The following is a 12,046-nucleotide window of genomic DNA, read 5'->3' as shown; positions in this document are numbered from 1 at the left end:
AGCGGCAGAGAAGAGAAGGAAGAAGCAAGATGGCGGCGGATGGAGCCCAGACGACATGGGGCCCGGACCAGCAGGAATTCCTCCGACGGTGTGTGGAGGAACTAAAGAAGGGGGTGCTGGCGCCGATGTTGTTGGCAATCAATGGGCTAAAAGAAACACAAAAGGCCCAGGCGATAGAGCTCCGTGGGGTGAAGGCAAAGGCAAGCCCAATGCTGCCAGGCTCTTTGCCTGTGAGTGAAGATGGCTCCCCACAGAAGCCATTCCGTCAGGTTCACATTTTTCGAAATGAGTACTAATCGGCGACAGCGTGACCACTTGCCGGGGAGGCCGCTGAATGACCGGAGGCCGGTGGATATGGGGTGGCTCCCATTAATTATATGGAAATAAGGCTTAAGCTGTAATAATTGGTTTCTCGCCACGGTACAGCGAGATTCCGATTTTGCCTGTGGGAGCGGGATGATTGCACCGCAAACTGTTTGGCGTTGTTCTCATTTTTGGCTCTCCCGCTATTCACCGGCCTTGTTTCGCTCGAGTGAGAGTGCAACGAGGCCAGAGAATCACATCCAGTGTGTGAGAGAGTGACAGTGTGTGAGAGTGCTTTTGAAACTGAGAGTGGGTGTGAGAGTGAGAGGACAGGTATGCGAGTAATAATAAGAATCTTTTTATTGTCACAAGTAGGCTTACATTAACACATCAATGAAGTTACTGTGAAAAGCCCCTAGTCGCCACACTCCAGCGCCTGTTCGGGTACACGAAGGGAGAATTCAGAATGTCCAATTCACCTAACAGCACGTCTTTCACGACTTGTGGGAGGAAACCGGAGCACCCGGAGGCAACCCGCGCAGACACTGGGAGAAGGTGCAGACTCCGCACAGACAGTGACCCAAGCCGGGGAATCGAACCCGGGTCCCTGGCACTGTGAAGCAGCAGTGCTAACCACTGTGCTACCGCGTGAGTGAGCAGGTGGGAGCATGAGAGTGTGGCTATGAGGGTGAGAGTGTGGGTGTGAAAGTGAGATAATGGCAGAATTCTTCGTTCCAGAGACTGAGCGCTGATGCCAGGTCTGAACCAGTGGTGTTCCAGGATCCCGATAGCAGTGCTGGTCCCGGAGCAATTCAGGGCACAATAATGGGCTAGCACTGGCATCACGTGGAACTAGTGATATTCCAATGCTTGACAGCATGTGAATGATGGAGACTGGAGAGTCTGACAAGCAGGAGCTGCATATAAGCACTCCACGCCCACATACCCTCATCCCAGCCAGGAAGATGGTACTGGCTGTGCTGGAGCATGCCCATCCCATTGATGGGTTGGCTGGGGCCAGAGGGGACCTATGGGGGTGGCCTGGGGAGGCACCCAAACGACCCATGGCTCTAAGTTCACAGTGGGCAGTCAGTGGTATGCGCCCTGGCAGACGCCCTCTGGCCAGTGGCACAACTGTCAGCACACTATAGCGATGTTGGACCCTTTTTGTACCCCATCTCTCTCCCTCAGCAACCACAGCACCCGGCTCCCGATTTTCAATACCACATGTGAACCTCGCGGAGCATTGCGGGAGGCCTGGAGAATTGTGAGCGGGTGTGAGAGACTGTGTGAGAGCAAGAGTGTGGATGTGAAAGTGAAAGAGTGGGTGAGATTGAGAGTGGGTGTGAGAGTGAGAGTGTGAGATGCGTAAAAGAGTGTGAGTGAGTGTACACGTTTGTGAAAGTGAGTGCATGAGAGTGAATGAAAGTGTGTGAGAGTGAGTGTAGTGAAAGAGTGTGTATAAGTGTGTGAGAGTGATTGGGTGTATAAGTGTGTGAGTGAGTGGATGTGTGAGTGTGTAAAGGTGTGTATGTGACTGTGTATTAGTGTGTGAGTGAGAGTGTGTGGAAGTAGATGGGAGTGAGTGAATATGTGAGTTTGTCTAAAAGTGTGTGAGAAATGTATGTGTGTGAGTGAATGCATGAATATATTACAATGTGTGAGAGTAAGGACAGCATTCTCCATTTGGAGTTCGTCCCACCACCTCTACCAGCGAGAAAAGAGAACATGGTGCTCAGCCAGCATTCCATTCACAGCAGAGGGACTGGAGACCCTCACGGGCGTGAACGGACAGAGAATCCTGACCTGAATGTGTGTATGTGGAAAAGTGTGTGCTTTCGAGTGAGTGTGTGGAAATTTGTTTTAAGTAAAAGTGTGTGTGTGTGAATGTATAAAAGTGTGTGTTAGTGTGTATGAGATTGTGTGTAAATGTGTGAGAGTAAGTGACTGTATGAGTTTGTGTAAAAGTGTGTGAGAGTAAGTGTGTGTGCAAGAGTATATCTAACATGTGTAGAGTGTGTGTGAGTGTATATGAAAATGAGTGTGTGATTGTGGGTGTGTGAGATGTGTAAAAGAGTGTGTGGGATGAGTAGGTGTCAGTTTGTGAAAGTGAGTGTGTGAGAGTGAATGAATCTGGGTGAGTGTGTATAAAAGTGTGTGAGAGGGTGAGTGCATGTATGAGAGTGGGTGTATAAGTGTGAGAGTGAGTGTAAAATTGTGTGTGTGTGAGTGTGTAAGTGTATGTGAGTTTGTGTAAAATTATGTGTGAGAGTGAATATGTGAGTGTTTCTGTTTGAGTGAGCGAATGCGTGACTGTGTAGAAAAGTGTTTGTGAGTGAATGAGTGTATGCGTGCGTGTGAAAGTGGGTGTGTATCTGACGTGTGAAGTGTGAATGAGAGTGAGTGTAAATGTGTCAAAGTGAGTGTATGACTGAGTGTGTGAGATGTGTAAAAGAGTGAGTGAGTGTGTGTAAGTTTGTGAAAGTGAGTGTGTGAGAGTTAATGAATGTGTATGTAAAAGTGTGTGTGGGTGAGTGCAAGTGCGAGTGTGTATAGATGTGTTAGAGTGAGTGGGTGAAAAGTGTGTAAGTGTGTGTGAGTGCATGCCAGTGTGTAAAAGTGTGTGAATGAGCGTGTGTAAGTGTATGGAGTGAGTGAATGTGTGAGTTTGTTTAAAATGAGTGTGAGTGAATGTATGAGTGCGTACAAATTTGTGACCGTGAATGTGTGTGTGTGGAAAAGTGTGCATGTGAGAGTGAGTGAAAATGTGTGTTGTTCAAAGTGTATGAGTGAAAATGTGTATGAGGGTGCGAGAGTGAGTGTGTAAAAGTGTGACTATGAGAGTATGTGTAAATATGTGAGTGAGTGAATGTTTGAGTCTGTGTAAAAGTGTGAGAGAGAGTGTGTGTGTGTGAGATGTGTGACAGAGTGTATGAAAGTTTGTGTGAAAGTCAGTGTGTGCACATTTGTGAAAGTACGTATGTGAGAGTGAATGAATGTATGAGTGTGTAAAAGTGTGTGAGTGTGCATAAGTGTGTGAGAGTGAGTGATGTAAAAGTATGTGTGTGTAAGTGTCTGAGTGGGAGTGTGTGAGTGAGACTGAGTGGATGTGTAAGTGTGTAAAAGTGAGCATGTGTGTGTAACCGTGAGTGAGTGTGTGTAAGTGTATGGGAGTGAGTGGATGTGTGAGTTTGTCTCAAAGCGTGTGTAAGAATGGTTGGGTGTGAGAGTGTGTGTAAGTGAATGTGAGTGTGTAAAGATGGGTGACATTCAATGTGAGTGTGTAAAAGTATGAATGAAAGTGAGTGAATCTGTATAACAGTGGTTGTGAGAATGAGTGTGTAAATGAGAGAATGTGTGTGAGAGTGAGTGAGTGGGTGTAAAGGTGTGCGTGCATTAGTGTATGAGTGAGTGTGTGAGAGTAAGTGAATGCATGAGTTTGTGTAAAACTGCATGAGAAAGTGTAAGTGAGTGAATGTGTAAAAATGTGTTGGAAAAGTGTGTGTGCGAGAGTGTTTGTGTGTGTAAATGTGCATGTCTGAGAATACATGTGTGTGTGTGAGAATGAGTGGTGTGTGAGCTTGTGGCAAAGTGAGAGTGAAAGTGTATATGAGAGTGCGTGAGTGGATATGAATGAGTAAAAGTGGATGTGAGCGTCTATAAGAGTGTGTAAATGTGTGAGTAAATTGATGTGTGAGATTGTGTGAACAAGTGTGTGTGAGAGTGTGTATAAATGTGCAAGCGTGAGTGAGTGTGTGAGAGTATGGAGTGTGTGAGAGAACGTGTGTGTGAGTGAAAGTGTGCCTCAGTAAGTGGATATGAATGTGTAAAAGTGTGTGTGTAAATGTGTGAATGAGAGGTTGTGAATATGAGTGTGTAGAAGTATGTGAGAGTGAGTATAAATGTGTACGTGTGAGTGAACGTGTGAGCATGTAAAAATGTGTGAATATGTGTAGATGGATGAGTGAGTGTCTGACAGTGAGTGAATGTGAGTTTGTGTATAAGTGTATGAGAGTGAGTGAACGTGTGTGTATGAAAGTGTGTGTGAGAGTGAATGAATGTGTGTGTAAACATGTATATGACAATAAATGAATGTGTGTGAGAGTGAGTGAATGTGTGTGTGAGAGTGAGTGAACATGTGAAAGTGGGTGTGTGAGAGTGAATGTGTGTTTTTTTAAATTCATCTATTTGATGTGGGCGTCACTGGTTCAGCCAGCATTTATTGCCCATCCCTAGTTGCCCTTCAGAAGGTGGTGGTGAGTTGCCTTCTTGAACCACTGCATGCCTTGAGGTGTAGGTACACCCACTGTGCTGTTAGGGAGGGAGTTCCAGATTTTGCCCCAGTGAGAAAAAAGGAGTGGCGATATATTTCCAAGTCAGGGTGATGAGTGACTTGCAGGGGAAGCTCCAGGTGGTGGGGTTCCCAGGTATCTGCTGCTCTTGTCCTTCTAGATGGTAGTGGTCGTGGGTTTGGAAGGTGCTGTCAAAGGAACTTTGGTGAGTTACTGCAGTGAATCTTGTAGATTGGACACACGACTGCCACTGTTCGTCGGTGGTGCAGGGTTTGAATGTTTGTGCAAGGGGGAGCAATCAAGTGGCTGCTTTGTCTTGGATGGTGTTGAGCTTCTTGAGTGTTGTTGGAGCTGCACTCATCCAGGCAAGTGGATAGGCTATGGGAGGTCAGGAGGTCAGTTACTTGCTGTAGGATTCCTCGTCTTTGACCTGCCCTGTATTAATAGCCACAGTATTAATATGGCTAGTTCAGTTCTGTTTCTGATCAATGGTAACCGTCAGGATGTGTGGGGGATTCAGCAATGGGAATGCCATTGAATATCAAGGGGCAGTGGTTAGATCCTCTCTTGTAGGAGATGTGAGAGTGTGAGTTTAAGTGTGAGAGTGCGTGTGTAAGAGTGAATGAATGTGTGAGTGTAAAATTGTGAGAGTCTGTGAGTGTGTAAACGTGTGAGAGTGTAAGTGTGTGAGAGTGAATGAAAATGTGTGTATGAAAGCGTATATGTGAGTGGGGTGGCATGGTGGCCCCGTGGTTAGCACTGCTTGCTCACGGCACTGAGGACCCGGGTTTGATCCCAGCCCCGGGTCACTGTCCGTTTGAAGTTTACACATTCTCCCCGTATCTACGTGGATCTCACCCCCAACCCAAAGATGTGCAAGGGAGTTGGATTGGCGACGCTAAATTGCCCCTTAATTGGATTTAAAAAAAAAAAGTGTATCTGAGAGTGTGTGAATGTGTGAGAGTGTGTGTGAGTGAATGTGCATGTACAAAAGTGCATGTGTGAGAATGAATGTGTGTGATGTATAGAAGTGTGTGCGGAAGTGTGAGTTTGTGTGAGATTGAGTGAGTGCGTGAGTGCAAACGTGTGTGAGATTGAGTAAATGTGTGATAATGAATGTGTGAGAGTGAGTGCGTGAGTGTAAAAGTGTATGTGAGCGTGATGTGTGAGTGTGAGTTTGTGTGAATCTGTAAATGTGTGAGACCGAGCTATCATGTGAGAATGAGTGAACGTGTGTGTGTGTGAATGTGTGAGAATGTAAAAGTGAGTGAGTGGATGTGTGAATGTGTAAAAGTGTGTGTGTAAATTTGTGAGTGAGTGTGTGTGAGAGCGAGTGAATGTGTAAGTGTGTGCGTTGGTAAGTGGATAAAAGTTTGTGTGTGAGTGAGAATGTGTGTGGAAAAGTGTGTAAGTGAGAGTGTGTTTGCTGTATGATACACACATACACGTGTGTGCATTCCCATGTAGGATTCACACTGCACAATAAATGATTACCCCGCTGCATCAGCCCATTACCAGCGGGCGTCAAGTTAGGCTTTCTTCCCCTTCCCCCACACTGTCCGTATCTAAACTGGGTGTGTTTGGGAGAGCGCGGTAGGGGAGAACTCGATTGCATTTCTCCGCTGTTCCTGAGCTGCGTGCTGTGGGGATGCTGCAGGCTTTGGTGTCTCCAATTTACACCGAGGTGTAAACTACCTTAATTCAGGATGTTCAAGCTCAAGAGGAAGAGAGAGAAGCTGCAGAATATTAATGCAGACTTTCCATTAATGATTTGCCTGCGTGTGGGAGGGTGTTGGAGACTGACCTTTGTCCCAAGGCAGTTGGTTTCGGTGGAACGGGTAACAGGGGGCAGGCAGCATAAGCTTCTTGGCAGTAACAATGCGGGATCACATGCTTGAAGTTTGCAGTGCCACCTCAGACACAAGGCAGTCATAAATTAATTGGCAGGACTTCACTGACAGCCGATAAGTCCGTGCTGGGTCCCAGGAGAAAAGGAAAGTGATTATTCTGCTGCAAAAATGCGATCAGGAAATGCTGAGGATCAAAATTCGCCTCCTCTTCTTAATGTAGTTGTGTCTCGATGAAGAGTGTGACCCCGCGTAAGTGTTTGTGTTAATGCCGGTGTGTGTGTGATTGGGTATTCAAAGAATGCTGATGTGGCCTGGCTCACGGGGCTGCTCTCCCCTCGCGCACTGTTCACTTGGTCAGGTTCACTAGGGTCACATACTTTGCAGCTGTGTATCGGAGGAATGAGAAAGAGCTGGCTCCAAATCGCAGCACAAACACTGGCGCCCTGCTTTGCTAGTTTTGTCTTCAGCCATAGTGTTGATACATTCTGTCCCAAGGCCCTTTCTCTGCCTTCTCTGAAACGCCAAGCTCACTCAGCCTGGGAACTCGCGGTGTGAATTCAGATGTCCCCTTTTGAACCGGTTTGCTCTTTCACTATCCCAGCCTTCATCTCACTTTATACCAGCAGAACTCTATCTGTTGCTGTGTAATTCGTACACAAGTGCGATGTGCTGTGTTAACACCCTGGTCCTGTGCTGTCAGCTCCAATATGCCTTGATATGTTTAACAATGCACATATTTCATTTTGTTCTCCGACACTTGGGATGTTGTGAGTGTGCACGGTGGCCCATGCAGCCTCAGCTTTTGTTTCATGAGTTCTCAGGTTTGCCGCAACATGTTGTGATTGCTGCACTTGACAATCAATGATAAACAGACAAAACAAAAAACCCCTTCGCAGTCCTGTGCGTGAGACCAAAATGCAATGTATCCGGCGAAATATTATACAGACAGGACTCACTGTACCAATGTTCATTATAGAGTCAGAGATACAGGTCTCACTGTATCAGTGTTTATAATACAGTCAGACATACAGGTCTCACTGTGCCAGTGCTCATTATAGAGTCAGAGATACAGGTCTGACTGTACCAGTGTTCATTATACAGTCAGGGATACATGTCTCACTGTGCCAGTGCTCATTATAGAGTCAGAGATACAGGTGTCACTATACCAACGTTCATTATACAGTGAGAGATTTGGTCTCACTGTGCCAGTGTTCATTATAGAGTAAGAGATACAGGACGCATTATACCAACGTTCATTATACAGTGAGAGATTTGGTCTCACTGTGCCAGTGCTCATTATAGAGTCAGAGATACAGGTGTCACTATACCAACGTTCATTATACAGTGAGAGATTTGGTCTCACTGTGCCAGTGTTCATTATAGAGTCAGAGATACAGGTCACACTGTACAAATGTTCATTATAGAGTCAGAGATACAGGTCACACTGTACAAATGTTCATTATAGAGTCAGAGATACAGGTGTCACTATACCAACGTTCATTATACAGTGAGAGATTTGGTCTCACTGTACCAGTGCTCATTATACAGTCAGAGATACAGGTGTCACTATACCAACGTTCATTATACAGTCAGAGATTTGGTCTCACTGTACCAGTGCTCATTATAGAGTAAGAGATACAGGACTCACTATACCAACGTTCATTATACAGTGAGAGATTTGGTCTCACTGTGCCAGTGTTCATTATAGAGTAAGAGATACAGGACTCACTATACCAACGTTCATTATACAGTGAGAGATTTGGTCTCACTGTGCCAGTGTTCATTATAGAGTCAGAGATACAGGTGTCACTATACCAACGTTCATTATACAGTGAGAGATTTGGTCTCACTGTGCCAGTGTTCATTATAGAGTAAGAGATACAGGACTCACTATACCAACGTTCATTATACAGTGAGAGATTTGGTCTCACTGTGCCAGTGTTCATTATAGAGTAAGAGATACAGGACTCACTATACCAACGTTCATTATACAGTGAGAGATTTGGTCTCACTGTGCCAGTGTTCATTATAGAGTAAGAGATACAGGACGCACTATACCAACGTTCATTATACAGTGAGAGATTTGGTCTCACTGTGCCAGTGTTCATTATAGAGTCAGAGATACAGGTGTCACTATACCAACGTTCATTATACAGTCAGAGATTTGGTCTCACTGTACCAGTGCTCATTATAGAGTAAGAGATACAGGACTCACTATACCAACGTTCATTATACAGTGAGAGATTTGGTCTCACTGTGCCAGTGTTCATTATAGAGTCAGAGATACAGGTCACACTGTACAAATGTTCATTATAGAGTCAGAGATACAGGTCACACTGTACAAATGTTCATTATAGAGTCAGAGATACAGGTGTCACTATACCAACGTTCATTATACAGTCAGAGATTTGGTCTCACTGTACCAGTGCTCATTATAGAGTAAGAGATACAGGACTCACTATACCAACGTTCATTATACAGTGAGAGATTTGGTCTCACTGTGCCAGTGTTCATTATAGAGTCAGAGATACAGGTCACACTGTACAAATGTTCATTATAGAGTCAGAGATACAGGTCACACTGTACAAATGTTCATTATACATTCAGAGATACAGGTCTCACTGTATCAGTGTTCATAATACAGACAGAGATACCGGTCTCTCTGTACCAATGTGCATTATAGAGTCAGAGATGCAGGACTCCTGTGCCAGTGCTCATTATACAGTTAGGGATACACGTCTCACCGTACCAGCATTCATTATACAGTCAAAGATTCAGGTCACACTGTACCAGTGTTCATTATAGAGTCAGAGATACAGGTCTCACTGCTTCAGTATTCATTATACAGTCAGAGATACTGGTCTCACTGTATCAGAGTTTATTATACAGAGATATAGGTCTCACTGTACCAGTTATCCTTTTACAGTCAGAGATACAGGTCTCACTGTACCAATATTCATTTTACAGTCAAAGATATAGATGCTGCCAGATGTTGCCAGACTTTGAGATTTTCCAGCATATTCTCTTTGGGCTCGCGGTATCAGTGTTCATAATGCAGAGAGAGATAGAGGTCTCACTGTATCAGCGTTCATAATGCAGAGAGAGATACAGGTCTCACTGTATCAGCGTTCATAATGCAGAGAGAGATACAGGTCTCACTGTATCAGCGTTCATAATGCAGAGAGAGATACAGGTCTCACTGTATCAGCGTTCATAATGCAGAGAGAGATACAGGTCTCACTGTATCAGCGTTCATAATGCAGAGAGAGATACAGGTCTCACTGTATCAGTTTTGATAATGCAGAGAGAGATACAGGTCTCACTGTATCAATTATTCATAATGCAGAGAGAGATACAGGTCTCACTGTATCAAGTATTCATAATGCAGAGAGAGATAGAGGTCTCACTGTATCAGCTTTCATAATGCAGAGAGAGATAGAGGTCTCACTGTATCAGTTTTGATAATGCAGAGAGAGATAGAGGTCTCACTGTATCAGTTTTGATAATGCAGAGAGAGATAGAGGTCTCACTGTATCAGTTTTCATAATGCAGAGAGAGATAAGAGGTCTCACTGTATCTATTTTGATAATGCAGAGAGAGATAGAGGTCTCACTGTATCAGTTTTCATAATGCAGAGAGAGATACAGGTCTCACTGTATCAAGTATTCATAATGCAGAGAGAGATAGAGGTCTCACTGTATCAGCTTTCATAATGCAGAGAGAGATAGAGGTCTAACAGTACCAATGTTCAATATGCAGAGAGAGATACAGGTCTCATTTACCAGTGTTCATTATACAGTCAGTGGTACAGGTCTCACTGTACCAGTGTTCTTTGTAGAGTCAGTGATACTGGTCTCACTGTATCAGAGTTTATTAAACTGAGATATAGGTCTCACTGTACCAGTTATCCTTTTACAGTCAGATTTTCAGGTCTCACTGTACCAATATTCATTATACAGTCAGAGATATAGATGCTGTCAGATGTTGCCAGATTTTCTGAGATTTTTCAGCATATTCTCTTTGGGCTCGCGGTATTAGAGTTCATAATGCAGAGAGAGATAGAGGTCTCACTGTATCAGCGTTCATAATGCAGAGAGAGATACAGGTCTCACTGTACAAGTGTTCATTATAGAGTCAGAGATACAGGTCTCACTGTACCAGTGTTCATTATACAGTAAGTGATACAGGTCTCACTGTACAAGTGTTCATTATACAGTCAGAGATACTGGTCTCACTGTATCAGAGTTTATTATACAGAGATATAGGTCTCACTGTACCAGTTATCCTTTTCCAGTCAGAGATACAGGTCTCACTGTACCAGTGTTCATTCTGCAGAGAGAGATACAGGTCTCACTGTATCAGTGTTTATAATACAGTCAGACATACAGGTCTCACTGTCCCAATGTTCATTATAGAGTCAGAGATACAGGTGTCACTGTGCCATGTTCATTATAGAGTCAGAGATACAGGTCTCACTGTACCAGTGTTCATTATGCAGGGAGAGATACAGGTCTCACTGTACCAGTGTTCATTTTACAGTCAGAGATACAGATCTCACTGTACTGATGTTCATGATACAGTCAGCGATACAGGTGTCACTGCACCAGTATTCAATATACAGTCAGAGATTCCGGTCTCGCTGAACCAATGTTCATTATACAGTCAGAGATATAGGTCTCCCTGTACCAGTGTTCATTATACAATCAGAGGTATAGTTCCCACTGTACCTATGTTCATTATAGAGTCAGAGATACAGGTCTCACTGCACCAATGTTCATTATACAGTCAGAGATACAGGTCTCACTGTACCAATGTTCAGTATACAGTCAGAGATACAGGTCTCACTGTACCAACATTATAGAGCGAGAGATTTGGTCTCACTGTGCCAGTGCTCATTATAGAGTCAGAGATACAGTCTCACTGTACCAACATTCATTATAGAGTGAGAGATTTGGTTTCACTGTGCCAGTGCACATTATAGAGTTATAGATACAGGTCTCACTGTCCAAATGTTCATTTTACAGTCAGAGATCAGGTCTCACTGTACCAATGTTCATTATAGAGTCAGAGATACAGTCTCACTGTACAAATGTTCATTATAGAGTCCGAGATACAGGTTGCATTGTATCAATGTTCATTATACAGTCAGAGATACAGGTCTCACTGTACCAGTGTTCATTATACAGTCAGAGATACAGTTATCGCTGTACCCATGTTCATTATAGAGTCAGAGGTACAGGTTTCACTGTACCAGTGTTCATTATACAGTCAGAGATACAGGTGTCACTGTACCAGTGTTCATTATGGAGCCAGAGACACAGGTTTCACTGTACCAACGTTCATTATACAGTGAGAGATTTGGTCTCACTGTGCCAGTGCTTATTATAGAGTCAGAGATACAGGTCTCACTGTACCAGTGTTCATTATAGAGCCACAGATACAGGTCTTACTGTGCCTGTGCTCATTATAGAGTCAGAGATACAGATCGCACAGTACCAATGTTCATTATACAGTCAGAGATACAGGTCTCACTGTACCAGTGCTCATTATAGTGTCAGAGATGCAGGTCTCACTGTTCAAATGTTCATTATAGAGTCAGAA

The 12,046-nt window shown here is 44.1% G+C and overlaps 1 protein-coding gene across 2 annotated transcripts in view; it reads left to right on the top strand.

Moving 5' to 3' along the window:
• Positions 1-6,245: 6,245 nt before the first annotated feature.
• The window catches only part of map3k13 (mitogen-activated protein kinase kinase kinase 13), a 208,635-nt gene continuing 202,834 nt past the window's right edge, over positions 6,246-12,046 (top strand). For both annotated transcript variants that reach the window (XM_072483863.1, XM_072483854.1), the window contains exon 1: positions 6,246-6,694. The gene's annotated coding sequence lies outside the window, so the exon portion shown is untranslated. The remainder of the gene's footprint in view (positions 6,695-12,046) is intronic.

Source organism: Scyliorhinus torazame, chromosome 2, assembly GCF_047496885.1.
Source record: "Scyliorhinus torazame isolate Kashiwa2021f chromosome 2, sScyTor2.1, whole genome shotgun sequence".
NCBI lineage: Eukaryota > Metazoa > Chordata > Chondrichthyes > Carcharhiniformes > Scyliorhinidae > Scyliorhinus > Scyliorhinus torazame.
Note: the sequence above shows the minus strand (reverse complement) of the source record. Positions and strands in the feature narration are given on the sequence as shown.